Genomic DNA, 26,314 nt, shown 5'->3' with positions numbered 1-26,314 from the left:
CTGGGCATGGTGGTATGTGCCTGTAATCCCAGATACGCGGGCGGCTGAAGCAGGAGAACTGCTTGAACCCAGGAGGTGGAGGTTGCAGTGAGCCAAAATCATGCCATTGTACCCCAGCCTGGGCAACAAGACCAAAACTCCAACTCAAAAAAAAATAAATAAAATAAGTAAAATTTTAAAATAAAATAACATTTAAAGTATATTAAAGATTAAAAGAATCAATTGAGACATTAAAGAATAGGACTGACAATGTTGTAAAGCTGGGCAGAGAGCTATTTTAGCTTTTGTTTTGTTTTGCTTGCTTCTCCATCCAACCAAAGGGAAATACCTACCTGGCTAAAATACAAATAAAACAAAACAAGGACAGAATAGTGAGTAGAGCTGGTGACTCTCAAATCCTGTATTTACCATGCACCTCTTCATAGAATTATACAAGTAAGGTAAGAAGTCAGAAATAAAATTTCTTTATTTTCTGAAACACTATAAACTGTTGAATAAACTGCCAGTTTGTTTGCCGTATTTGTCTGATACTTTAAATAGCATATGGCTTTAGATCTAAATGGTTCAACAGATCAGTTTGGAGATATGAGCCTAGCTTAACACATATTTCCATGGAAACAGATAAACTACATTTCAACATATTGTGAAAAGATACAATACACTAAAGGTGTCCTGGAAACTTCTTATACCATCCCCTATACCTCTATGCATTTTCACCTTGTCCCATGAAATAGAAACTTTAAGCAAAACTTCTACTCTCACAAGCAAGAACTTGACAAAAAAAATTCCATTCTTCTCTTCACCCCTCATTGGATTCTCTCCACAACAAGAGAGGCTATAAATGGTTGAGGAGTTTCATGACAGTCTGAAATCTACACACCTATTTTCCCATATGAAGTTTGCAACTAGGGACAATTTTGACTGCTTTGGAAACGTCTCAAGACATATTTTACTCTCGTGTTTCAGGGTGGATAGAGACCATGGATGCTGCTAAGCACCCTATAACACAGAGGACAGTCTCCCACAATAATGAATTACCTAGTTGGCTGGGCATGGTGGCTCCTGCCTATATCCCAGCACTTTAGGAGGCCAAGGCAGGTGGATCCTTGAGGTTGAGAGTTCAAGAAAGCCTGGCCAACATGGTGAAACCCTGTGTCTACAAAAAAATACAAAAATTAGCTGGGTGTGGTGGTGGGTGCCTGTAATTCCAGCTACCTGAGAGGCTGAGACAGAAGAATCACTTGCACTGAGCCAAGATCGCACCACTACACTCCAGCTGCAGCCTGGGCAACAGAGCGAGATGAAAAGAAAAAAAGAAAAGGAAAGGAAAGGAAAGAAAAGAAAAGGAAAAGAAAAGAAGAAAGGAGGGAGGGAGGAAGGGAGGGAAGAAGGGAGGGAAAGAATTATCTAGTTCAAAATGTTCACAGTGTGAAGGTTGCTACACCAGATAAAGATCTCTGCTTCTGCCTGACCCAGTTTCATGCTCTTTCTTCCTACATTGCCTACTTCTACTTTCCATCCCATGAAATTTTAAAAAATAATAATAATTTAAATTAAAAAAAAAAGCAGGATCTGGCTTGGTAGGTTCATCTGCATGAGGAGTAGAAGCCAACATGGCTTTATAAGTGCTAGTCTCACAGAACAGGATAAGCAAGCCAAATATCCAAGGTACCTGTTAGAAAATGATCACTCTAACAGCCAGAGTACTTGATCAGCCAGAATCTCTGCCTATAATCATGAGGAAGAGTCAGGGATTAAGGAGCTTGGTGGGTGGGATCAAGATTTCCATTACACAGGACATATTTGTTGGCTATCTAAATAGAAAGGTCATAGACCATTGGACATATGAGTCTGGATCCACGGGAGAGAAAGGGTTAAAGATGTAAATTTGGGAGTTATTAGGGATAGCTATTTGAAATCATGTAGCTGAATAAATTATGAGGGAATATTTTTTCATTGAACATTATACTATGAATCTGAATACTTAGAGGTTACAAAGAAGCAGAGGAATCAGCAGGAAAACTGAAACCCCAAGGCCAGACAAGTTATGGGAGCTGTCTTCAGCTGGCAGAACGAAGTAGACATTAAGAAAAAGTAATCAACCCAAATGCCCATCAATGATAGACTGGATAAAGAAAATGTGGTGTGTATACACCATGAAATACTATGCCGCCATAAAGAGAATAAGATCATGTCCTTTGAAGGAACATGGATGGAGTTGGAGGCCATTATCCTTAGCAAACTAATGCAGGAACAGACAACCAAATATCACATCTTCTCCCTTATAAGTAGGAAATAAATAATGAGAACACATGGACACATAGAGAGGAATAACACACACTGGGGCCTATGGGAGGGTGGAGGATGAGAGGAGGGAGAGGATCAGGAAAAATAAATAAAGGATACTAGGCTTAATACCTGGGTGATGAAATAATCTTGTACAACAAACTCCCATAACATAAGTTTACCTATGTAACAAAATTGCACATCCTGCACAAGTACCCCTGAACTTAAAATAGAAGTTGAAAAATAAAGATAAGTTTTTAAATGAGAAAAGAAATCATTACAGGAATCTTGAAACCCTTGAGAGACAGAGAAAAAGATCTCAGTTCTTGTCTACAGTAGATATTATTTTGCCTGTCCAACATTCATTCCTAATGTCTTAGCTTAGGTTCTCTAGAAGCAGAGCTTGAGAAGGGGGTTTTTATTGAGACCATGCTCTTGGGAAAAAGGGAGTGAGGGAAGTGGGATGGGAGAGGGTGGAAAGCTAATCTGGGATATGTTCTTTCCTGGAGCTCTAAGCAGAACTTGGATTCTAGACCTATTCGGCCCTTGAAGCAAGGGACAGACCCTTATCCCCTTGAATCCATCACTAGATGCAGGCTGCTTGGGGAGGGTGGGTCACCCCTTGGATAAGCTGCTTCCTTTGGCTGAAGTCAATTATATAAGAAGGGAGTAGCTGTAGGCTATTTATAGCAGCTTACAGATGGATGTCCTCACTTGGTAAAGGGGTCCAGGAGGGTTATCAACAGCAACTACTGTATCTTCTTCTCTTAAGATTTCAGTGTTCCTTCAGATCACCACTCCCCTACACTCAACGTGTGGTGGTTGTGCTGATTCAACACGCCTGTTCTGGTGATGGGTCAACAAGAGACAGGCTTCCTCAAATAGGGTTGTAATAGTTGATTTAGACAGGAGCTCATGATCCAGCATGGAACAGCAAGGATCAAGTCTAGAATTTTTGCAAGAACTGTTAGGAAAAAGAATATCTCTTTTACAAGGGTTGCTAAGATGTGGAAAGGTAAAGTGAAATGCAGTCTTACCACAATGAGTAAAGAGCCTACCAAAGAATGAAGCTGAATCAAAAGAAAGCTCAGCTTAGGGACAGAGACAAGCAGCAGCTGACATTGGCTGTGCACCTGGATAGAGCCACAGTGATTCACCCATGCTCTTCAGATTTGGGAAAAAAATCTCTTTTGCTTTAGCTAGTTTGAGTTGATTCTCTATCCTTCTACTCACTTCAAGGTCTGGCCATACTTCCTAAAACTGACTTTTCTGTGATTCTCCTCAATTTTTCACCACAAATTCCCAAAGGACATTTGAATAGATCTGTTTTCCTTGAAATTATGCATGCCCTAAGACACAAACACACTACATATGGTTTAAAAATTACACATAGTCCAGGCATGGTAGCTCACATCTATAATCCCAGCACTTTGAGAGGCTGAGGCAGAAAGATTGCTTGAGCCCAGGAGCTGAAGGCTGCCGTAAGCTATGATGGCACCACTGCACTCCAGCCTAAGCAACTGAGTGAGACCTTGTCTTTAAAATAAAATAAATCAAAAGATTAAAAAAATCAAAAAATTATCCTACAATTAAGTGAATAACGTCAACATTTCACATCATTACACATAATTTGATCTTTCCTGAATGACTTAAAGAGGCCCTTCAGAATAATGCAATGCCTCGGAAATAGTTCTCCAACACCAAGGGTCATTATAAGATATTTTCCATTTGGCATAATATCACAAGTGGGGAGAATTTTACTGGCATTACTCAAAAACAAAACAAAACACGAAACTCTTCCCTTAGGAATCTAAATTGTGCCTATACTCTGGTTTTCTCTGGACTTTTGCCTGATTTATCTTAATACTATAAGAAAACACACATTGCTAATATAGGTGTTATAAAATGCTAGTTAGAAATTACTATGTCCTCTACTAATCCATTGTTCATAAAACATTTACTAAAATATTGCTAATAAACACTGATCCAGCATAAATCTAGAAATAAATATATTATAACTGACCTTGTTAAAAATCTGATAGTTTCATTTCAAACCTTATTGACATCTGGGTATATGTCTTTCTAAATTATGGTTCCAACATGCTTCAGTTGATCTTTGACCTCTAAAAGGTCATTCCTTTCATAAAGATTTCAACCACTTTCAGTTACAGCAGAGACTGAATCCTGAGTCCCTGCCCACATCTCCTCTGTCACACACATTCATGGGTGTTTCGGGCATTAAGCTATTTCTTTTTAAAGAGAGATCAATGTGAACAAATGGATCATGAAGAATTTGGGGTATTTAGTGTAAAAAATATTGTATCAACCATTCAGAATAATACTGATAAGCATCAATTAGGAAGATAATGTATAATGAGATAAAAGGCTACTGGGAAAAGTGTGATAATGGATAGGTTTTGTGCTTATTTTTGTATTAATATGACATCACACACTGACAGGAGTCCTTGTCTCTCCACATTTTGTAGCTAGAGGAGAATCTTCGAGAAGATGCATTTTTTTTTAATTCTACCTCCCCACAATCCTCTGAGCTCCTGAGGAAGCAAAGTCAATTTTACCATTATTAAAGCAATATCAATTATATCATCATTAATGGCATTTTAAAGTGTTTGTAAGGCAAACGGAGAATGCTAGTGCCACTTGGAAGTGCCAACGTGCACTGAGATTTCTCCCTAAAGTCTGCAGCCCATCACATGCCTTTATTCACTCATATCTAATCCTATCAACTGAGGGGACAGGCCGCTGGCCTGCTCTCTGCCTTTGTAACTCAAACTCACCCATTAAAAACAATCAATTTTCTAAAGTTGGACGGTGTGGAATACAGGTTTGGCAGCCAAAAGATAAAAATTCTTATATACAGAGCATAATAAGGAGCCTGCCATCTTTTTTGCTCCATGGGTTAATCTTATTAAAATAAAATGTGTTTCAAAGTGACTCGGAAACATGACAATCTGCTAGTTCATAAAAAGTTACATGGAAGCTTAGGCTTTCAAATTAAGAAAACGAATGTGATAAACATGATCCCAAACTCAGTATGAAAGTGTCTGCTGCCACTAGAATGTCCTCTATTAGGTTTTATCATGTTATAATATTACAAAAAACTTTCTGATTGTGCCATTATGAAAATTTAGATGGCCTCACAGTTGTATCATCTCCACTAATCTTTTGTGTAACGAAAGCTGAATCTGTAGTAATAAAGCTTAGAAGTCAGTAACTTACCTTCTAATGATGAAGTATCTACTCTGTAGAGGGCACTGTGCTTATGTAACGAAGGACATGAAAAAAGGGAAGATGGAACACGGAACACACAGGTCTTGCTCGCAAGAAGTAATGGTGTATTAGAGAAGGTACAATAAATAAATAGAATGGAAGAAAAGATGCAAAAGCTGAAATGTCACCACAAAGCAATTGTGTATACATAGGGGTCCTTTTATAAAACTCGAAAAGCAGTACAGATGCAGAAAAAGGCCATATTGACGTTGGTTGAGATTAGCTGATGAATCTTCAATCTCAGAATATTTACTTTATTCTCTAGAAAATGAAAATCTAAAGAATCTTTGAGAAGAGGGGTAGTATGGTGGAGCAACAAAGGAAGACAATACTGTTGATGGCACACCTACTGCACTAGAAAGAGAGATTACCCACTGATGGCACATGAATTTAGGTGGTGTGTGAACATGAAGTCACATAATGTTGAATCACACAGTGAAAAATGTATTCTAATTTTCTTTTTAAAAAATACTTAAGAAAGTCTTTGATTTGGTACTAATATGATATTAACATCTTTCCAACACTTATTACTATTCCTTTCAACAAAGAGAGAGGACAATCACATCCACTTTGAATTTCAATAATACTGTTTTTATTAAATTTGCACTTACTTGTATAGTTACCATCTATTTATGGTGATACTTTTTTCCTACTTATATAGATGTTTAACAAATAAAAGCTTCTAGAAAAATATTAAAATTAGTCAATTTAATGGAAAAATTATTCAGTATGTGCAACTGAGTTAAATTCAGAAAACATATACCTAGGTTAGGAACCACTAAGCATTTTCTTTTTTTTTTTTTTTTTTCAGAGACAAGGCCCTGCTCTGTTGCCCAGCCTGCAGTCCAGTGGTGAGATCATAGCTCACAGCAGCCCAGGGCTCAAGGAATCCTTCTTCCTTAACCTTCTGACTAGCCAGATAGGATTACAGGCCCTCACCACCACAGCCAGCTACGTGTGTGTGTGTGTGTGTGTGTGTGTGTGTGTGTGTGTGTCCTCTGGCCTCAAGCAATCCTTATGCCTTGGTTTCCCCAAGCACAGGGATTACACCCACAAACCACTATACCTTGCCAGCATTTTCTTGAAGAAATACTTGTACATGTGCAAAAGAATGTCCAATGTCTAAATATGTTCACCACAGCATTGTTGTAATAGAACAGTGGTTACCAACCTTTTTGGCACCAGGGACCAGTTTAGCAGAACACAAGGTTTTCAGGCTGGGTGCAGTAGCTCACGCCTGTAATCCCAGCACTTTGGGAGGCCAAGGTGGGTGGATCACCTGAGGTCAGGAGTTCGAGACCAGCCTGGCCAACCTGGTGAAACTCCATCTCTACTAAAAATACAAAAAAAAAAAAAAAAAAAAATTAGCTGAGCATGGTGGCAGGCACCTGTAATCCCAGCACAGGAAGCTGAGGCAGAAGAATCACTTGAACCCAGGAGACAGAGGTTGCAGTTTGCTGAGATCATGCCATTGCACTCCAGCCTGGGGGACAGAGTAAGACTCTGTTTCAAAAAGGAGAAAGGGGAAAAAAAGGACAAGTTTTTAATGGACTAGGGGTAGGAGATATTTTCAGGATGATTCAAGCATACTACATTTATTGTGCACTTTATTTCTAATATTACATTGTAACATATAATGAAATAATTATACAGCTTGCCATAATGTAGAATCAGTGGGAGCCTTGAGCTTGTTTTCCTGTAACTAGACAGTCCCATCTGGGGATCATGGGAGACAGTGACAGATCATCAGGCATTAGAGTCTCATAAGAAGCGTACAACCTAGATCCCTCGCGTGTGCAGTTCACAATAGGGTTCACATGCCTATGAAAATCTAATGTGGCACTGATATGACAGGAGGTGGACCTCAGGCAGTAATGCAAACAATGGGGAGTGGCTGTGTATACAGATGAAGCTTCACTCAATTGCCCTCTGCTCACCTCCTGCTATGTAGCCCTGTTCCAAAAGGCCACAGACTATGGCCCAGGGGTTGGGGACCCCTGTAATAGAGGAAACATGAAAACAAATTCAATGTTCCTAAATAGAGAAAAGAACAAACAAAGCATAGTACCAGTATTCTAGAATACTAAGCAGCTGTTCAAAGCATGGGAAATATCTGCATGTATTTGTATGGAAAGATTACCAATTTAAAAAACAAGCAAACCGAAACAAATAACTCATAAAGCCATGCATTTGGCATGCTCCCAATTATTTTTTTTAAATGTATACATACATAAGCAAATGCATGCAAATGCATAGGAAAAGTACTGGAAAAAATAATTATCAAATAGTTAAAATTGTTCATCTTAGAAAAAGTAAAACATGGAATCCAAGGGGAGGGGAAAGACAGTTACATTTTCTTTCACATAACGATGAATTGCTTGAATCTTAAATTCATGTATTTTTGAATTTTTAGTGTACTTTTTAAAATAATTAGGAAAACCAGAGAGACCTTCAGGTAAATTTCTATTTATTTCATTCTTTCCCAAAACTACACTAAAACATCAGAAAAGAATGTTTTAAAGGGCAAAAACCACAAGGACAAGCAAAAAAGAGACAACGGCAGCAAAATTTTGAAAGCTGGATGAGTGGTAACTGACTAAAGAGTTTTAAGAAAGCTCAATCCTAAACCAGCAGTGGAAGAAGCCAAGAAAAAAAACAAATATGCTTTGCAGAATCTACAAAGTCTCTGGAATTGGCAACATTAGTCCTCTGGGAATAGATATGAAAGTAAAATTAAAAAGAAGAAAATTGTTTGAAAGACCATTAAAGAAGCAGTTAGAGAATTCTGAAAAACAGTTACATCCCCGATTCCTTTCCCACTTCATTCAACCAGTCTGTGTATCTCACCTGCCCGAACAGGATAAAGGAGGCTAACTCTCTAGAAGAAATAAGAAAAGCTTACTCTGTAGACAGGAAAATAAAAGCCATAGGTAAGGGTAGAGATAATATATGGAAAAGAGGGATTCTCCATCAGAAATTCTCTCAATGAAAAGACTCATTGAGATCAATCCAGAAGCCCCACACATACCCTCAGGAGATTCCTGTCAGCTGTTCATTGCCCCACTTTTGAGAGATCATCAATGTCCAGAGAAAACCTTGAACATGAAAGACAGGGTTTGAAAGGAATAAAAGTGACTTGGAGGAAACAATCTTTGCAGAGAGAATAAAACCTCAAATAAACTATCCTTGCTACATTAAAAAGATTAGACAAGCTATAATATATTTGAATACAAACAGTGTATTATTAATAAAAGTAGAAATAGGGAGGAGAGAGTAAGAAGAAAAACAGAACAAAAAAGAATTACTGAGAACAATTATATATATATATATATATATATATATACACACACATATATATATATACACACACACACATTTATGTTTCTAGATGTATATATAGGGGTGTGTGTGTGTGTGTGTGTGTGTGTGTGTGTATGTGAATGTGTGTATAACTTGTTGGAATAGTTGAATCATTAAGGTGAGAAAATCTCCCCAAAATTGAGCAAAAAGACCTCAGAGAATAGTTGTGCCTGTATTTATCATGTACATGTGCTTTTTCCCAGAGTGGTCGGCTTGCAGCTTGGTGCAGTATATCCCATTTGTTCATCTTGATATTTCAGTTTCCCAGCTTCCTCTAACACCTGACTTTCCAGTATTACCTGAAGGGCTGATTCCTTCAACAGAGAAGTTCTAGTTTGGGTTCCTCATTTTAGTTTTAAGTCCATTTTAGTTTTAAGTTTAACTAAACTAGTTTAGTTTTAGTTTTAGTTTTAAGAAGAGGGGGAAGTCAACTCCTATGAAAGGAAGGAAAGAAAGAAACTAGTGTTTATTTCTGTCAATCTCCCCCTCTTGAGTGTAAACTGCATGATTCATGGGGTTCTGCCTAGAATAGTACTGAAGTCAATAGGAGAGCATAAAAAAATATTTTTGAATGAATGAAAGAACAAACTAATATAAATAAGATATATATGGCTTTTAGAAATGCCATTGAACCTGGGAAAAGTAATCTGAAAAACACAAAACAGGCCGGGCGCGCTGGCTCAAGCCTGTAATCCCAGCACTTTGGGAGGCCGAGGCGGGTGGATCACGAGGTCAAGAGATCAAGACCATCCTGGTCAACATGGTGAAACCCCGTCTCTACTAAAAATACAAAAAAAAATTAGCTGGGCATGGTGGCGCGTGCCTGTAATCCCAGCTACCCAGGAGGCTGAGGCAGGAGAATTGCCTGAACCCAGGAGGCGGAGGTTGCGGTGAGCCGAGATCGCGCCATTGCACTCCAGCCTGGGTAACAAGAGCGAAACTCCGTCTCAAAAAAAAAAAAAAAAAAAAAAAACCACACAAAACAAAACCGGAAGGCTCTGATAAACACAGATTTTATTTTTACGCTTGTTTGGAAAAAATTTCAAGAAAGGTGTCTAGAGTTAACTCCATTTCCTGAAGTCTAGCTCTAATCAGTCAATCTCTGTGAAGGCTTTCTTTACATGCATACCTGTGGACCTGGGATTCCCATTGTTGTACTGGCCCGAACATAGAAAGTCAACACCAAGACAAAAGTATGCCAAATTGCAGGGTCTTTATTGCCCGCGGCCAAGGAGGACCCACATCTCTCCAACCCGTGGCCCTGAAAGGAGGGTGTCAAGACCTTTTATACCGGTAAAACCACCTCGGGAATAAGGGTGAGGGGCAGGGGTGGGGGTGAGGGGCTTCAGACATTCTGAGGGCTAGTGGATTCTGTAAATCACCTCCTAGGCGAACATGGGGTGAGGGCTCTGGACATTCTGAGGGCCAGGGGACTTTTTGACATTCTGATTGTTACTTAAGTGGTTCACAAAAGTCAAGATTAGCATTTATTTACACATTGTCTGGGTAGGGTGGAAATTACAGTCCTTAATTACTTATTCACATTTGGGTTATAGAGAGCAGTTTCAACAGAAAACTGAGGTATGGTTGAGGTATGCAGTTTTATGGGGCTTTTACCATGTCACACCATATATTATGTTATGAGAGGCTGTGTTAAAGAAACTTCTCTCCCTGGGTCCGCTAGGGGAAGGGTTTCAAATGCGGGAATTTCCTGGCTCCCAGCCTCAGACAGCTGGGGCACTTTAAGCACCCGCTGCATGCCTTCATCAGGAGACCAGAGGGGATTTCCCAGCTCCCCACCTAAGGCGGCTGGGGCTCTTTGAGCACCTCCTCCACATGGGCCAGGTAAAATTCTTAGTCTGGTCTTCCCACAGGCGGGAAGGCCAGGTGGGGCTCTTTGTCCCAAATTCCCCCCCACCCCAAAGCTCTGGGAGGAGGGGGCTCTGTAACTCAGAGTTGTAGAAAAAGTAGCTAATCCAGTGTCAAAGCCAAAGATCAATCAATCCAGAGGAAGTTTGAAAGAACTCCTCTCATTGGATGAGAATATGAATGGGGAGGAAATAAGAGTTAAAACTTCAGCTACTCCTACCTTAATGGATTTCTGCTCTGGGTTCCCCTCCCAAAACAGTGTAGGAGCTGTCTTCTCCCTCTCTCTCTCTAATAAATCGCTCTTCTGCAAAACTCTTTGGGTCCACGAGTTTATTCAGACAATAAACTCACCATGCCTCTGGGGCCCCTCTCCCCATTCTTTGGGGTTAGAGAGGCCAAGAACCTACCTGGGTACCACCCTCCCTGTGACAGTTATATCCTTGGAAATATCCCCTACATCATCTTAGATGCCCCACTCTTGCCTCATGATAAGCATTTTTTTTCCTTCTTGTTAGAAGCAGATGGTTTAACAGGCTGTGAGTTATTCTTTTTTACTTAATGTTTTCTTAATTTTAGTAAAGTAATACATCCATGTAGCTTTAAAGTCACAATCAGATGGTGGGGTAGGGACTGGGCCATTTGGTTGGGGAGCACCCAACTGTCAGCCTCTATGGGTCCTTCCTCCTGGGCATAAAGAGCCTGGCTGTCAGTATTCTGAAAGCATTTCAGGAGAATAGGAATGAGGTATCTCACCAACCAAGTTACAAATATTCAGCATCTCACCAGGACCCCAGCTATAGAAACCTTTCCAATGTGAAGCTCCCACTATCTACCAGGATGGACAAGGGGTGGGTTCCAAGTCAGGACAATTGAGAGAGAGAATTCGGGAGTCTAAATGCTCATTACACCAAGGTTTAATAAATTCCTTGGTTTTTAATTCTTTTCATGCCTCATTTTTAAAGGTACCTGGTATCTCCAATTACTAAGTCTTTCTAGATTCTAGAACATAAATTTTTTTCTCTTATTGGCTTCATTCACTACAGACTTTAGTTTCAGATTTTTCAAATTGGTTAACTCAGCTTCCATCTGCTTTCAGTTTCCAAAATGTTGTTAACTTCTTTCCTGTGTTGTCATCTTCTCTTCTGTTTCATTTTTTTAAATGAGTACATACTTTTTATTCATTTTGGGGGGGTTAGGAGAGTACAAAGATAAATGCATGTGTTCAATCCTCCATATTTAATTGAAAGTTCTTATACAATGTCCTTAAGCCAATGGTTATGTGCTTTTCTAAGAGACAAGTTGTATGTCTGCACTGCAAAAAGAAAATTTATAATATCCTTAAACATCTTCTTAAAGGACTCTTTATTTATAAATCATGTGTCTTGGCTTCTTAGGATTTTATAAAACAATAGTGATACAAATGAGGAAAAGGAATGTGATGAGTGAGTGTCACCAAAGGTTCAAAACTTCTGCTCTAAGAAAAACAGTTAAGGAGGCAGAAAATCTACTCCCCATAACACACACACATGCCTCCAGGATGGTCCTCTTTTCAAAACTGTAGCAGATTTGGTGTAGTGCTGGAAATCCATCATTCTTTATTTGTGTAACATCAGCTGAGGGACAAAGACTTTTCAAAAAGTTGAAGAATCCCACATTTAGCAACTTGCAGATGCCATGCAGGTAATATCTGGGAGGTGACTTGGCACTGTTACAGACCGGAAGTAGATGGAAAACAAAGCCCTCTGACAAGCCTCTGTCTCTTTCAAATGTAAATGTCCTTCAATTTGCATTTCACTTGGAAACAAAGGATCCAAGTAAGACCTTCCCCACTGAAGCAACAGCCTTGACCCCAAATAAGGAACAAATTGGAGGGGCTTGCTGAATGTCAATTTTGGTGCATCAATCCTGATCCTATCACATTTCTTGAAAACCATTATGATGATATTCTACTAATCATACTGACCACTTTGTCTAGCATCCTGGTTCCTGGTTCTTAGTCCTGATATTGCAGGTTTTGATGGTCAATATTGACTGTCAACTTGATTGGAAGAGGATGCAAAGTATTCTTTCTGGGTGTGTCTTTGAGGGTGTCAACAAAGGAGATTAACATTTGAGTCACTGAACTGGAAGATGCAGACCTACCCTCAATCTGGGTGAGCACAATCAGCTCCCAGCACAGCTAGAATAAAAGCAGGCAGAAGAACATGGAAAGACTATACTGGCTAAGTCTTCTGTTTTGTTTTTCTCCATCTGTTTCCTTTCCCCTGCGTGGATGCTTTTTCTCTGTATTTCTACTGTGCTGGATGCTTCCTGCCCTGGAACATCAGACTCCAAGTTCTTCAGCTTTTGGACCCTTGGGTTTACACCAGTAATTTACCAGGGGCTCTTGGGCCTTTGGCCACAGACTGAAGGTTGCACTATCAGCTTCCCTACTTTTGAGGTTTGGGGATTCAGACTGGCTTCCTGGCTCCTCAGCTTGCAGATGGCCTATTGTGGGATTTCACCTTGTGATCAGGTAAGTCAATTCTCCTAATAAGCCCCTCTTCATATATACATCTAGCCTATTAGTTCTGTCCCTCTAGAAAACCCTGACAAATACCCAGTTTTCCCTATTTCTACCTTGACTTCCTGACCTAGAGACCTCAGGATGCTGCTGAGCACTGATATATCAGATGGCTCACCCTGCCCTTGCTGGCTTTCTTCCCTCTCCTTTTTCTGATTCATACCTAAGAAGTGTTATTAGCTTTCTGCCAGCCATATGTGTGACAGCATCACTCCTGCTCCTACTTGAGTAATCATAGTTAAAACTCATTTTTATGTTCCTACTGTAAGGCTGGTTGCCTTGCCCGGAGGCTGGACATACCCACCTCTGCCCTCAGCACCTGACTCTGCACCCGGCACCAGGCTTTGCACTCAGCACCTAGCTCTGCCGCATGGCTCCCCTGGAAGGCTCCAGCTGATGCAACCCCGGCCGGCTCTCGCAACAGAAAACCCGCCCAACAACCCGCCAACCAATAGTGGCCCAGCCTGTCTCAATCCTGCTCGCCTGGACCCAGTCAGGGCATCCTGCTGTTGCTCGTTCCTCCTAGGCATAAAAACCCACCCACTGCCCCAGGAAGTCAGCGCAACTTCTCTGGCCCCTTTCTCCGGACCATAGACCTCGCCCGGGAGCTGAATAAACTGGCAGTTAATTGTCTTATACTGGGTTCAGTTTCTTCATTTTAAACTCGGCAATAACCCTTACAAGTGGTGCAGAAAACCCGGGAGTTCAAGATCCCTCCCGGGGAAACTGACTCCTCTACCATAAGCCGAACCAGGGAGCCACCGCCTCTCTGATCGTCTGCAGCCATCACTTTGTAAGACTCCTATTGCCCATAACCCCATCCTCTGTTGGTTCTGATCCAAGGAGACCCTGTCCATAATCGTGGCCGCTTCAGGGACTCCTATCCGTCTTGAGCTGTGGGTCTCGCGGAGACATCCCAGTGCCCCTACTCGTCTGTCCCGGAAGACAGGAATATTGTGGAGACATCCCTGTACTCCTGTCCTTCCCCATAACCTCCGGTAGTCAGGCGTTGAGGTCCGGGACACCGTTCCTCACTCCTGACTATCCCACAATAGAGAGGGAACTAGGGGTAATCAGGAGTCCTGCCTAGACCCCAAATCGCCATTAGGATGTCTAGTCCAAAATTTACCCAAGCTGGGCCTCTCCATAAAAAAGAAAAGGCTACTTTTCCTCTCCACCGTGGCCTGGCCCCAGTATCCTCCGGACAACCAGTCCAAGTGGCCACCAGAGGAAACTTTCGATTTTGGCATTCTAACCAATTTAGACAATTTCTGTAAAAAAAAATGGTAAATGGTCGGAGGTTCCCTATGTTCAGGCCTTCTGGTATCTCTGCTCCCATCCCACCCTCTGTTCATCTTGCACCACCGCTCAGGTGCTCCTGGCCAAAGAAACTCCTTCACTGCCCTCGGCCCCTCCACCATCCTCCTCCTTTTCCGACCCTGACCCACCTGAAGAACTCTCCTTTCCACCCGTCCAACCTGCTAATCCTCCACCATATGTGGAACCTTAACCCCCTCCAGCTCCTCCTTTTCCTGGTGCCAACCTAGCCTCTCCTGTTAGTGCTCACACTCGCTCGTGCTATGCTCCTAACAATGAAACCTCCCTTCTTTGCCCCCTGCATGAGGTCGCCGGAGTGGAAGGCGTTGTCCAAGTACATGGTCCCTTCACCTTCTCTGATCTATCCACCATTGAGAAACGCTTAGGGTCATTTTCCACCAATCCTACTGCTTACTCCGAAGAATTCCGCTACCACACCCAGGCTTACAACCTCACCTGGCATGATACCTATGTAATTCTATACTCCACCCTTACTCCAGATGAGCGTGACCACATCCTTACGGCGGCCCAGGCACATGCTGATCAGGTACATCTCACAAACAATCAAATGCCTGTAGGTACAGCAGCTGTCCCCAAGGCGAACCCTAATTGGAACTATCAAACTGGTCAAGATGGCCACCACCACCAAGACCAAATGCTACAGTGCCTCCTAGCAGGCATGCAAAGTGCAACCCAAAAGGTAGTTAATTATGATAAATTAAGGGAAATAACTCAGGGTCCTACTGAAAACCTTGCCGCCTTCCTTGACCGATTAACTAACACTATGATCCTTCATACCCAGCTAGACCCGGCTTCTTTACCAGGGGCTACAGTTCTAGCCACCCATTTCATCTCTCAGTCAGCGGTTGACATTAGAAAGAAACTTAAAAAGGCTGAGGAGGGCCCCCAAACTCCCATATGAGACCTGGTAAACATGGCATTTAAAGTTTTTAATGGCCGAGAGGAAAAGGCTGAGGCCACCCGCCAGGCCCGTCTACAACAAAGGTAAGCCTCCAAACCCAAGCTCTTGTGGCAGCCCTGAGGCCGGCAGCCCTCCAGGTGCCTGGTGGTGGGGGTCCATCAAAACCCGCCAAGAACTCCGGAGGCATTCCACCTGTGCCCTGTTTCAAGTGCGGTCAGGAAGGACACTGGGCATGTCAGTGTCCATGTCCCCGACCACCTACCAAGCCCTGCCCAGACTGCAAGCAGCTTGGACATTGGCCTGGTGACTGCCCATCCCGGACTACAGGCCCAGCCCCCACACCTCTATGTGGAGGGCAGGCGGTCCTCAGGAAGCAATCCCATCACTTGAACTTCTCGGCCTTCTGGACAACTGACGCAGCCCGGACTCGAAGACCCCCATCACCCTTGCCAAGCCCAGGGTAACACTGCAGGCAGCGGGCAAGTCCATTACCTTCTTAGTGGATACGGGGGCTACCTATTCTGGATTGCCTTCCTACTCAGGACCTAGCATACCTTCCCAGGTTTCAATCATGGGAATTGATGGTAAGCCTTCCTATCCCAATCAAACCCATCCTTTAACCTGTGTCCTGGAGGGACACCCCTTTTCCCACTCCTTTTTAATTATACACTCATGCCCAGTCCCCCTTTTAGGAAGAGACATTCTCCAGACTGTGGGGGCCACTCTCCAACTCATTGGCCCCCCACAAACCTTAACTAAAGTTATTAATGCCTTCTTCCCTTTCCCTTGTGTGCCTGTCACCTTGGTCCCGCAGTTAGAGGTATACGGACAGGCCAAACTTCTATCCCTCCTTCCACCTTCCCCTAATCACCAAGACAGACAAGCAGTCTTCCTCCCAATGGTCGTTGGTCTCTCTCTAGCATCCTCTCTGGTGGCAGCCAGGCTGGGTAGCGGCATCCTAAGCTACAGTGTCACCTCAGCCACTCAACTAGGGGGACAAGCTTCGTGTGGCTATCGAAGCGTTGGCCACCTCCCTGGCCTCCCTCCAGCGACAAATCACATCACTGGCCCAGGTGACTCTCCAGAACCAACGGGCCCTTGACCTGCTAACAGCAGAAAAGGGAGGTACCTGTCTGTTTCTTCAGGAGTAGTGCTGCTATTATATTAATGAAACAGGCCTTGTAGAAGAAAATGTCAACACTCTCTATTGCCTCCAAGAAGACCTCCACAAGAAACAGAATGCATCAGTCTCGCCTCTTAACTGGTGGCAATCCCCCATGCTAACCCGGCTAACACCTATTATCACTCCCATTATCATAGTTTGTCTTCTGTTAATGTTAGCCCCTTTTTTCCTCAAGTTTTTACAGGCCCGCATGAAGGAGATTTCCAGGGTGGCTGTAAACCAGATGCTACTTCACCCCTATGTCCGACTCCCAACCAAGGCACCAGCCAACTGACCCTTCTCCCTCACTTGGCCCCTATTCGGCAGGAAGTAGCCAGAAAGAAAAGGCGTCCTATATCATCAAAAGGGTCGGAATGTAAGGCCGATTGCCTCAATGGGAGGCCGGACACACCCACTTCTGCACTCAGCACCTGACTCTGCACCCGGCACCAGACTCTGCACTTGGCACCTAGCTCTGCCTCATGGCTCCCCTGGAAGGCTCCAGCTGATGCAACCCCGGCCGGCACTCGCACCAGAAAACCCGCCCAACAACCCAACAATAGCAGTCTGCCCCGTCTCAATCCCGCTCCCCTGGACCCAATAAGGGAGTCCTGCTGTTGCTCGTTCCTCCTAGCCAATAAAACCCACCGCCCCAGGAAGTCAGCGCAACTTCTCTAGCCCCTTTCTCTGGACCATAGAACCTCGCCTGGGAGCTGAATAAATTGGCATTTAATTTTCTTATATTGGCCTCAGTTTCTTCATTTTAAACTTGGCAATAAACTTTACACCTACAACCCTAAAAAATTTTAAAATCTCATACTCAGCCTGCAACACAAAGCTATTCACACACTATCTTTACCTAAAAAGTACCCAACTGATGGTACCACTCCTTAAGCAGCACTTTTTCTATCAGATATCTTCTCTAGGCCTGTTCAGTCCTCTGCATCCTTAAAGGGCTCCATCACATGTTACACTTTCCAAAAGTCCAACCTCATATTTTGAGTTTACTTTCATCTTTCCTTTTCTACTTCTCTCAGCTTTAATGAGATACTGCCTCACATTGTGATTAACTGTTGCTAATTAAGTAAAAAAACAAACAAGAAGAGTTTGATGAGAGAGAAAATGATAGACATAGAGAAGAGGAACCGGTGAGCCAAGCTAGGAATAAGACGTATTCCCAAGCAATGAAACAGAGCAACTGGGACAAACATAATTATCAGTGTATATTTCTACAATTATATAAGCTTGCGATTAAAAAAAAAGGAATAAACTATGCAGTTAAGTAATGTTTATAATTCTTTCCAGCGTATTTATAGTTAAAGATATGAACATTATGAAATCAGAACAGTTTAAAAATCTAGATTTCCTTTTACTCTCCGTTGATTTTAAATATTGCTAACCAGTTCTTTCACCCACACACCCATAGTGTTTTTGGCCGTAGCAACCTAGATTTCCTTCTTGAATTAAGGTTATACCACTTGGATGTTTTGAAGAGACCTATCTGGCATTACAAAATTGTGAGCAAAGCATTCAGGTACTGTTCGCTGTGTATGACAATGAAAACTAGAGGCCATGGCCGAGCTCAGTGGTTCATGCCTGTAATCCCAGCACTTTGGGAGGCCGAGGCGAGTGGATCATCTGAGGTCAGGAGTTTGAGACCAGCCTGGCCAACATGGCGAAAACCCGTCTCTACTAAAAATACAAAAATTAGCCAGATATAGTGGCACATGCCTGTAATCCCAGCCACTAGGGGAGCTGAGCCAGGAGGATTGTTTGAACCTGTGAGGTGGAGGTTGGAGTGAGCAGAGATCACGCCAGTACACTCCAGCCTGGGCAACAGAGTGACACTCTGCCCTAAAAAAAAAAAAAAAAAAAAAAAGATGTTTCTATAATTTATATAGACTTGGTTTAAAAGTACTCTTTTCAAGCATCACATTGTCTCATGATATGGACAACAGAACATCCTTGGGTCATGAAGAATTAGTTTACCATCTTTTTTACATAAACTTAATATCTATAAAAGACCACAAGGGAAAATTTCTGATGCTAAAACATGACTAATTAAAGACATAATCCAAAAAAACTCTCCTTATTAAAAAAAAAAAAAAAGAATTGTAATAAAGCCTGAGAGTACAGTTTGAATGCTTTCACCACATTCCATGAGAAATCAACAGAGGCCTATATCAGAGCACATCAAAATGAATATTTGGTTTACTGGGATATAAAGAAAATATTTTAAAAGCATCTAGGCAGGAGAAAACAAACAGGCTACCTACAAATAATAAAAACTGGACTGGCCCAACATTTAACAACCAACTATAATTTTGAAAGGAAAATCAGTGAGCTAATAATTTGGGATCCAAATCACTTGTCTTTGATGTATAAAGGCAACATAAAGATATGCTCAGATTTATAAAAACAAAGAGTCTTCCCTGAGGATACACTCAAGCCAGTTGAAAGACAAATCAAAATGAGGAAATAAATTGAGAAAGACATGAAATAAAATTGATTTCCATACTTAATTTGTAGCCAACTTTGGGAATCCAGTTTGATTACGGACTAAAGAATGAAACTTGGCCCTATAGTGCCTTCCTCATATGTTTCTCTCCTGTTTTTCTCTCTTCATTCCAGAAAATATGTTTCTTCAGCCTTCTCAAAAATGCAGGGAAAAAGGATGAAAATTATATATCGTCTTCTCCAAAATCTTACAGCAATTCACAGCAAAGAGAACAACATTAAACACTTAAATAATTTGCTATCCTAATGAACTTATTATCCTCCAAAAGGAAATAGAAACCACAATTCTAGCACCAAGGATTTTTAAAAATACATAAATAGAAAAGTTAGAAATGTAATGGAAAATCACTAAGTATTATCCAAAGCAGAAATTATAGGGCCTAAAAAAAATGCGTTATATCCCTTGAAATCTCTAATATTCATTTACATATCCATTTTACATATCCATTTAAGCAGGAAAAAGATCTATTACCAAAATTACTGAACTTCGGATGCTGGCCACAAGCACTCAATTTGGGAGCCTCTGTTGTTATTCAACATGAAGCTACCCAATATAATTGGAAAGCATTGTAGTATACAAAATACTTCTCATTTGTGGAGAAAAATAGAATTTATTTGCAATTGTACTGTTCCTTTCACTGATTTTAAGGTGGGAAAACACAATTTGGATTAGCCAGACAGATGGGGTCATATCACTTCTCAAGCTATTTATCAAAGATTTATGGCAGGGAAAAACTTGTACTTAAGAAGCAAATTATTTGTAAATAAACATTTTCTTTTGTTTTGTTTTTTGCACATGCCAAAGCCATACATGGAACTCTTGAGACGAGCCCTTTTTTCTTCTTCTAAAAAAGATTACTCTCTATCGATGGTTCTCTCTTGCCTTTTAAGAAAGGTACTGGCTGCAGCAATAATGCCCATGATGAGAAGAGAAAGAAGACTGAATTATCTTGAAATCTCTCAACAGGGGAGAGGAATCCAAGCACCTCCTTGCACTGCTCACAGGGACCCAGAATCATGTAGGAGGGACCAACAGGAGAAGCTATAGCTGTCTCAATGAATGGACAATGATAGCAATGAAAAGTACTTACAGAAAAAATCTGTTCTGCTCCCAATCCAATACTTTAAAACCTAACTACATTTTTCTCAAAAATGTAATGGAAAAAATCACATAATATGGCAAAATGTAAACTTTAGAATCAGAACGACCTGAATTTAAATCCTTAATATCTATACCTGGTATATAATTTGGGCAAATTATCATTTGCTTATTACCCTCTGTTTGGCAAAATGAGGATAATACCTGCCTCATAGAGTGCTTATAAAGCTTTGAGTAAATACATGTAAACCATATGGTTATTCTATAAATATTATTAATAATGTCCTCAGAATTACTTAGAAGAAGAAATTAAGGGGTTTATTATCTGAAGTACATAATAATATAAACCAGTAAACATTTATTATACACCTGCTGTATGTCCTTCAAGATTTTGGATGCCATAGAGTATGTGAAAGTTATATTTGCCACATTAACCAAATAATACATTTATGTTTTTGAGGAGGGGTCAGACTCTCTCTCCATTGCCCAGGCAGGAATGCAATGATGTGATCTCACTTACTGCAGCCTCTGCCTCCTGGGTTCAAGCGATTCTCATACCTCAGTCTCCCAAGCAGCTGGGATTACAGGCCTGTGCCACCATGCCTAGATAAATTTTGTATTTTTAGCAGAAACAGGGTTTCACCATGTTGGCCAGGCCAGTCTCGAACTCCTGGGCTCAAGCAATCTGCCTGCCTTGGCCTCCCAAAGTGCTGGAATTAATGGCATGAGCCACCATGCTCAGCCAAATAGTAAACTTCTGAGGAGGATAAACTAAACTGCAAGCACTAAAAAAGTGAAAAGGTGAGATCTCCATAGAAGGCAGGGACAGGAAGTGAGAAATAGGAGCTAAGCCTCAAAGAATGAGCAGATAGGAGAAAAAAGCAGAAGAGGACAGAGCAACACACAGAGGGAATCAGGGGTGTAGGGTATGTGTTTATGTGAGAGATACAGAGAAAAGAGAAAGGACCGTATCTTGGGTTCCCAATGGATGTTGATACTGCATTAATTGCTTTACACAGTAACACATTTAATCATCAGAATAACTCTGCAAGGTATTATTCCATTTTACAGAGAAAGAAACTTAAGATCAGAGAAGTTAGAATGAAGAGCTTTTACTGACATTGTCAGGATTTGAAATGAAGTGTGCCTAATCTGGTATTCAAAAATTTTTTTTCAATACCATGTTTGTCAAAGTAAAGATAAACATGATCAGGCTGGAGTGCAGTGATTCTGTTGAGGAAAAAGTGCTTTTATGTTCAGAAGTCTCTGAATGTCTATTTTGTGACAAGATTCTAAATTTTCTTTAATTCCAAAATTGAGGTAAATGTCCCATTAGCTACTCTCTGATGTGTAGGAATTTAGCTCTTTTCCCCATAGGCAAAACTTGTAAAATTTTCAGGAACCCCTGGAAAGCCTACAATTGCCATCACATACAAAATTCCCTTCTTACCTACCTCCAAATTCTAGTAAATTCTATTTCTCACACCAGGAGGAACTGATTTTCATTGGTATTCATCTGAAGTAGGGAAGGTCATGATTTAGAACATTGAAAATGTGTTGTCCAAAGAGCACAGTTTGTGTCTTGCTTCAGAGAGAAGATCTTTAAAGATGCCTTGGTTTAGCTGACTTTTCTTACCCTCTTGGTCCAAGAAACATTCTCCAGGGAGAAAGTCAATTTCAAATCTGCACACTGCAGAGGCTCTGGGGCAGCCAATTGCAAAATGCAGATCAGCCTGTGTCTTCTCTTTTGAGATAAACAGAATCTGGGAAGAGTTTTGAAGGAAAAGTTTTTGAGCAATCTTCATAGCAAGGGTGTCAGGTTTGGGGAAGATTTTTTTTATTGTGTGGCAAATATACAATTTACTAACTCGCCTGGACCATTCTATTATGCAACCAAACAACAAGGCTCCATGCCAGTCTAAAAACCAGCATGTTGATCCCCACTAAAAGAATGTATTTTTATTTCCCAGGTGCTTCTCAAGCTTTGAATATGACATGTAAATATTCTCAATTAGTCTATTCATTAAATAGTTTTTTACTGCAAAAGTGTGTCCGTGACAGCAGGTTTATTTTTTAAATGAGATGTATGGAGAAATGAATTATTCTGCAGTTTCCTGAGAAAACGTTCAGTAGAATCTGGAAGTGTTTAAAGTGTATTTAATTACTTAGGCACAGACGTTATCAAAGCAGGCAGTGACTCCATATATCCCCTCCTAACATCTCAAAAAGCATCAACTCTAACTTTGGATTTTATAATGTAAATTTATTTTTATTTTTTATTAATTTATTTTTCTGGAGACAGAGTCTTGCTCTGTCTGCCTAAGCTGGAGTGCAATGGCATGATCTTGGCTCACTACAACCCCCGCCCCAGGTTCAAGTGATTCTCCTGCCTCAGCCTCCCCAGTAGCTGCTATTACAGGTATGTGCCACCACACCCAGCTAATTTTTGTATTTTTAGTAGGGATGGGATTTCGCCATGTTGGCCAGACTGCTCTTGAACTCCTGACCTCAGGTGATCTACCTGCCTCAGCCTCCCAAAGTGCTGAGATTACAAGCATAAGCCACCATGCCCGGCCCTACTCTGGGATTACAGGCATGAGCCACCGCACCTGGCCCTATACTATAAATATCTTTACATAATTGTCTAAAGAAAACAAAGACTATACTCAAGGGAGCAAATGTTAGGCCAACCTTTGCTGTCACTAATGCTGGTCAGAGCCATGAATATTCATGCAGAATACTTTTCTAAAAGTCACATGGAGTGAATATCACTTCTTTTTCTTTCCCCAACGTTTTCCCACTCTGACTAGAATAATTCAAAACTTTGGGCTGGGCATCAACAAGATTACAGACATTTGTATATTTCTATTGCAATGAATGGCCATGTTTGAAACTTACAGGATCTCCTTTCTGGGTAAAAGTGCTGGAGAAACAAGAAGCTTTCCTGACCTGAGCTCCACTCAGGTGGTGAGAAAATGAAGGTGATCCAAGAAGAGAATGACCAAAAGCCACAGGTCTCAGACACTAAAAGAATAAACCCTGGCCAGGCACAGTGGCTCACACCTGTAATCCCAGCACTTTGGGAGGCTGAGGTGGGCGGATCATGAGGTCAGGAGTTCAAGACCAGCCTGGCCAGGATGTTGAAACCCCGTCTCTATCAAAAAAAAAAAATACAAAACTTAGCCAGGCGCAGTGACAGGCGTCTACAATCCTACCTACTCAGGAGGCTGAGACAGGAGAATCTCTTGAACCCGGGGGACGGAGGTTGCAGTGAGCCAAGATCACACAACTGCACTCCAGCCTGGGTGACAGAGTGAGACTCAGTCTCAAAAAAAATAAATAAATAAACCTCTAACCTTGGAAAAACAGTGCTATTTATTAAACACATGTACCAGACATATGTGTTTTGCAAACATTAGTTTAATCTCCACAACTGCATGAGGGCAGCATCATTATCGCCTACTTTTCATAAGTGAGGAAAGTGGGCACAGTTAGGAAGTAGTGGAGCCAGGGTTGGACTCCAGAGATTGCATTCTTAGCCACAATGCAAGCTGTTTTACTCAGTGTTCTCCAGAAAGACAACCAATCAGTTATATACTGGCACAGGAAAGACATTTACTATGAGGGATTGGTGATTATGGATTACATGATTACGGAGACTGAAAAATCTCATGATCTGCAAGCTGGAGGCCCAGGAAAGCCAGTGGTACAGTTTTAGCCTAAGCCCAAAGGCCTGCAAGCCAGTAGAGCCAATGGTATAAGTCCTGGTCCAAGTCCAAAGGCTTGAGAGCCAGGTGTGCTAATGTCCAAGGGCAGGAAAATAGGGAGGGCTCAGCTAAGCATTCACCCTTCCTCTGCCTTTTTGTTCTTTTCAGCTCCTCCACAGGTTGAATGATACCTAACTACACTGGTGAGAGTAACTTCTACTTAGTCTACTGATTGAAATGCTAATCTTTTCCAGAAACACCCTCACAGACACATCCAGAAATAATGTTTTGCAAACTATCTGGGCATCCCTTAGCCCAGCCAAGTGGAAACATAAAATGAATCTTGAGTTCATCTCTTTCTATTACTTTTTAGACTCTAGGCCCCGTGAGATCAAAGACTTTATCCATCTTCTTCATTTGTGTATCTCCAAAATCCTAGAACAGTGTCTGGCAAATATTAGGTGCCCAGTGAATGTTTCATTATTTAATTATATAAGTAAATGATGAAAACATGAATAAATGGAATTCTCAATCTCCAAAATCATGTAACATAATCATATAATCATAATCATCCATAATCTCCAATCTCTCATAGTAAATGGCTTTCATATGCCAGTATATAACTGATTGGCTTTTCCCCCTCGATCTTCAAATTTATTGAGTATAGAAAACAGGCCATTCTTAGGTGCATGAAAGGCACTATCAAATGAACAATCCCTGTTCCAGCTGTTTGTCTGATGTGGACCCAGACAGTGGACATACATATACAATAGAAATGTCCTCCTCATCCTGCCCTCATGGAAATTCTTCCTGTTTTATATATAACCCTGACTAGCTCCTAATATGTAATTTCCTGACACCATTCTTTTCTAGCATTTAACTAAACTGAATTTTAGAACAACGAAGAGAAAACAATTTCACCTCTTCACATTTACCCATTGTCTCTCAGTGTGAGGTCCATGGAACTTCTGCTTTAGAACCAACTGAGATGCTTGTTGGAGATGGGATTTCAGGGTCCTATTTCAGACCTTCTGCATCAGAATCTCAGAGCTTGGGGCCCAGGAATATGGATGTTTAATCAGCTTTCTTTTTTTTTTTTTTTTTTTGAGACAGAATCTCACTATGTCACCCAAGCTGGAGTGCAGTGGTGCAATCACAGCTCATGGCAGCCTCAATCTCCCAAGTTAAGCAATCCTCCCACTGTAGCCTCCCAAGTAGCTGGGACTAGAGGCACACAGGTGCCACCATGCTCAGTGAAGTTTTTTTTATTTTTTTGTAGAGAAGAGGTGTCATTATGTTGCCCAGGCTGGTCTCGAACTCCTGAGCTCAAGCAATCCTCTTACTTTAGCCTCCCAAAGAATTGGGATTACAGGCGTGAGCCAACCCACCCAGCCTTAACCAGCTTTCTATGTGATTATTATACACACTTGTTCTTAGCAAACACAGGGAGAGATTATCAAATCTCTCCCTCCACAAAAGAAGCTGTACACTACCTTTTTCAAAACCCCTAATATTGGGCACCAGTATTTCAGAAAATCTCTCTTGAGGTTAGCCTCTTTCCCAATGCCAAACTGTTTACTCTCTTCTAACATCTGATGTCTCCAGTTTCTACCCTGCTGCCTCCCACTTGTTTTCAAAACTCTGCCTAGCTCCTTTGGCTGAACTGTGTGTCTGACTTGACTTGAGCTTCTCTCCTGGATGCCTGCTGTGTGGCCTTCCTTGGTGGTCCTTGAGTAGTACTGTCCCATGCTATATCTGGCTTTGGCTCATGGAACCCCAGGACTATCCAACTCCTGGCCCCCATTTCTAGGGCAAGAATTTGAATATCAGTGAACTGATCCATATCACTTGGGGAGCAACCCTTCTCCCAAATATTGTTATTCAAAAGAAAGATATCATAGGGCTTAAGAATACAGATTCTAATGTCAGACAGAATCTATATCTCAGCTTGGCTGCTTAGTAGCTGTGACATTGAACAAGTTATTTTTCTTCTCTGCTCCCAGTTTCTCCATTCGCAATAGTATCTCCTTCATAGGATGGTTGTAAGAATCAAATACACATGTGTAGAGCAGTCAAACAGTGTCTGGTCCACAGTAAATGCTCAATAAGTGTTCGTTGTTGCTGCTGCTGTTGTTGTTGTTGCTGTTGCTGTTATTTGTATGAAGTGTGATTCCAGGAGCATCCAAGGACAGACTTAGAGTTGGGAAACAGATATCATGAATAT

The sequence above is a fragment of the Sapajus apella genome, unplaced genomic scaffold (assembly GCF_009761245.1).
Source record: "Sapajus apella isolate SASKATOON/1434 unplaced genomic scaffold, GSC_monkey_1.0 scaffold79, whole genome shotgun sequence".
NCBI classification, from domain to species: Eukaryota; Metazoa; Chordata; class Mammalia; order Primates; family Cebidae; genus Sapajus; species Sapajus apella.
The sequence above is the reverse complement of the archived record's forward strand: the minus strand, read 5'-3'. Positions refer to the sequence as shown.